The sequence below is a fragment of the Copadichromis virginalis genome, linkage group LG17, assembly GCF_057382275.1.
Source record: "Copadichromis virginalis isolate Kocher_CV1m ecotype Utaka linkage group LG17, C_Virginalis_male_GT1.1, whole genome shotgun sequence".
NCBI classification, from domain to species: Eukaryota; Metazoa; Chordata; class Actinopteri; order Cichliformes; family Cichlidae; genus Copadichromis; species Copadichromis virginalis.
Genome location: NC_140634.1, coordinates 532,469 through 536,925, shown reverse-complemented (window position 1 = coordinate 536,925; position 4,457 = coordinate 532,469).

Below are 4,457 nucleotides of genomic sequence, written 5' to 3'. Positions count from 1 at the left end.
CATTGTATGTATAAAAATATCAAATTATATCCAAATTATATCAATCACGGTAGCCAAGTTTATATAGGTTCTCCTCGTGTATCGTGTGGAGTATGTGATGATGGGAATTAGGTGAATTATGTGGGATCAATAAGATGTTGAGCAGGGGTAGGAATTAATAAGTATGTTCATACTTCTTCCTACTCCTTTTCAGACCAAACATTGTTACATTATGTCAGACGATTTTGTTTTATTTCATTATATATTTTTTGTTTATCTGAACACATACGTGTGTGTGTGTATATCTACATATATATTCGTATCTGTAAATGAAAATATATGTAGTGTGTATATATTGGTTTTTGTTTTATATGTCTGAAACAAATAAAGATACAATACAATACAATACAATACAATACATACGTTCGTCATATTCTGTGATATGATTTACTCTGAGGTGTTTGACAAGGTTAGTGATGTTGCCACAACCATACATGCCAACCCTCCCGATTTTCCGGGAGAATCCCGAATTTCAGTGCCCCTCCTGAAAATCTCCCGGAGCCACCATTCTCCCAAATTTCTCCCGATTTTCCAGGACAACAAAATTGAAAAACCATGTTGCAGAATTCATAGCGCGGCCCAGCCAATTCCAGTTTCCAACAACGGCGGCAGCTACTTAGTTTTAATATTACTCTTATTTCTCTTCCTGGGTCGCAAAAAAACTTTTAACATATTTTTAGGTGAGAATGTAGCTGTGTGAACTTCAAACATCTGAGCCGACACATCGTCTTCAAACCCCCACGGTCTTTCACTACTCGGGTTAAACATGATATATAAGTCACTTTGATAACTTAAAAATGTTATTGTTTGGCTTTTTCAGTGTTTTATTTGTTCATGAGTAAATCGGTTTGGCTGAGATTAAAGTTATTAGATTAGATCAAATTAAACTTTATTAATCCCTCGGGAGGGTTCCTCCGGGTTGTCACACAGCTGAATAAACATCAAACAGAAAATGATTAAACAGAAGAGTTTACGTCAGCGCCCGGTTATATTTTAGATAGCAATGAGCAGACGGCAGAGTTTGACTCCACCGAGGAAGCACATGACGTACCACCCGGCTTTAGACCGCGAAGGCCGCGTCCTCAGGTGGAAGCAGCCTCTGAATTTGGACACCCCCGCTGTTTCCGGGCCGGCCAATAATAACGGTGACATTTAACGTATTTTATCCGATAAATAAACCCTGTAAAATGTATTTACCCCCCGCCCCCCGCCCCCAACAGCCCTTTTGAATGTCTCCCTAACGCATCATTCAATCAGAGCTCCCTGACCTGCTGTCCATCTACACCAAGCGGTGCAAGTCCAAAGCTAGGAAGATTATGATGGACCTCTCCCATCCCAACAATGGACTCTTCTCACTGTTGAGGTCTGGGAAGCGCTTCCGCTCCCTTAAGGCCAAAACAGAGAGAATGAGGAGGAGCTTCTTCCCCCAGGCTATTCGGGGCCTGAACCAGGTGTAGGACTGGACTCTCCCAAACACGTCACTATAAGACTGGACTCTCACACACGTCACCACCACACATTTCCTATAATCCTATAATTCCTATAATTTATAATCCTTATCTTTATAATCTCTTCTGCTATTTGCACATTCTTTACTGTAAATTCCTAAGTTAATTTGTAAATTTTTGTAGTAAACTGTAAATTGTAAATATTGTAAAACTTTTCTTCTGTCATTTAATGGTCGGGCATTGTACAGCTACAAGCATTTCACCCCCATGTCATACTGTGTATGGTTGTGTGTGTGTGACAAATAAAATTTGAATTTGAATTTAGTATGGCCACAACACCTCACTCTTGGAGCACTTTTTTGCCACATGTATCGCAAACCATGTCTCAGCTGTTTGTGGAGGTAAAATACGTCCGCACATGACTCCAATTACGCTCAGCCATTGTTGTGAGTGCGCACGCCAGCAGCTGCGACACATTTATACAGCTGTATTTCGCACATGACTATGAAAGGCGGAAGAGGAAGTAGTTCCTTTGAATGTAAACAATCCGAATGTTATAGTTTCTTTCCACTGTGTTCCTGTTAATGATTAACTACAGATTTACTCTAAATTACTAAAATATCGATATTTTAATGTGAGAATCGATTCTAGAACATAAATGAGTGGTATCGGAGGAATCGATATTTCAGGATCGATCCGCACATCACTAACGGGTAGGCTCTCGCTTGACCTCAGAGTGTCGGAGTTTATAGTAATATAGTGGCGAACCGTCCTACCTTTGTGAATGTGACCTACAAGCATACTTTAACAACTAAAATTTAGTGGCAAATTGTCCTACCTTTGTTAATCTGAGCTAGAAGCATACTCTGACGGGTGAAATTAAGTGCCAAACCATCCTGGCTTTAAGAATATGAGCTACAAGCATACTCTGATGGGCAACATTAAGTGGCAAACCATCATACCTACTTTAATTTGTGCTGGAATTACTCTGTGACAGCAGAAATGTGCAGAAACTACCTATGGTAGGACGTTTTGCCAAAGTAGGATGGTTTGTCAGAAAACCGGCCCCGTTGTAGCGCGGCCGTTTCTTTTTCACTCCACTGTCGCAGAGAGAGCTGCTCGAATGATTTCCGCCGGTGCAGTATAGCGCCTCCGGTCCTGGGGTAAGCTGTTCAAACTATTTTTATTAGCACTCACAATTAGAGGAGGCTGAGGTTATATTTATCCTTTGTTTTAGGGTTTGATTGCCACCTTCACCTCTCCGTGGCGAATCGCCCGACCTTTTATTGGAGAATTGAGACGCCTGCCTAGTCACTGTTTGAGGGCTCCTCCTCAGTGGAGCTGCTGTCTTGTCTTGTTTCCAGTTTTGTTAATTGCCGGGTGAACTGTTGTGTTATTTTGCTCCTGCTGTTTTTGCCTTGCCTCGTTGGATTTTTTTTTTTTTTAATTGTTGTTTAGGGCTTACCTTTCTTGGTTTGCCTGGTTTTATTTAGTCCATTCTGGACTATTGTCTGCACCCCTGCTTCTGTGGCTGGCTAGAGTGATCTTCAAATATTGCCTCCGCTGGCTTCTCCCAGTTTGCGGGGAACTACACCGGACTCATCCAGGCTTGGACAATTATAGCCAGCAAAAGCTGTGGTTTGATTAGAGCTGGGCGATAGAACGATAACGATATGTATCGCGATATAACTTTTACTCGATAGAGAAATTAAACTATCGCGATAGGAGATGAAAGCAGCACAGCGGGAGGTGAAACGCTGCCTGAGGGAAGCAAAGGACACCTACAGGAGGAAGGTGGAGCAGAAGTTGGAGAGGAACAATATGAGGGAGGTCTGGAATGGTGTGAAAACCATCACAGGCCACAACACCAAGAAAAGCACAGTGGGGGGGACTGTGGAGAAGGCAAACGAACTCAACAACTTCTTCAACAGGTTTGACCAGCCCACAACCCCCCCACCCTCACCCTCACCTTCACTACAGAGTCCTCTCCCCACTCTCCTGCCTCCCTCGCTTCCCCCCCTTCCTGACACCATGACACCCCCCTCCTCCAATCCCTCTCTCAGCAGCAAGACATCTCCCCCCCTCCCCTCCTCCCAAACATCTCCCAGTGTCACAGTGGATCAGGTCAGGAGGCAACTCAGGAAGCTTCGCCCCAGAAAGGCAGCAGGCCCAGACAAGGTGTGTCCTAGGATGCTAAAGGCGTGTGCTGCTGAACTTGGGGAGCCGCTACAACGAATCTTCAACCTCAGTCTGCGACTGGGGAGAGTGCCCGCCCTATGGAAGACATCCTGCATCGTCCCGGTCCCTAAAAGGAACCGGCCCAATGAGCTGAATGACTTCCGACCGGTGGCACTGACGTCACATCTTATGAAGACTCTAGAGCGGCTCTTCCTCAACCTCCTCCGACCACAGGTACAACATGCCCAGGACCCACTACAGTTTGCATACAAGGCGGGTGTCGGAGTGGAGGATGCCATCCTGTACCTCCTGCACAGAGCCCACTCACACCTGGATGGGGGAAAAGGCACGGTCAGGATCCTGTTTCTTGACTTTTCCAGTGCCTTTAATACCATCCGGCCCTGTATGCTTCAGGAAAAACTGAACAGGATGGAGGTGGACCCCTGCCTGGTGGCTTGGATCTCCGACTACCTCACCGACAGACCACAGTACGTCAGGCTGAAGGACATCACGTCTGACACTGTGGTCAGCAGCACAGGAGCACCACAGGGAACTGTGCTGTCCCCTCTTCTCTTCATCCTGTACACCTCTGACTTCTGCTACAACTCTGAATTATGCCATATTCAGAAGTTTGCAGATGACACGGCCATCATGGGGTGTATCTGGGATGATCAGGAAGAGGAGTACAGAAGTCTGGTGAGGAACTTTGTCGCATGGAGTCACACAAACCACCTGCAACTCAACACCTCAAAGACTAAGGAACTGGTTGTGGACTTCGGGAGGTCCAGAGAA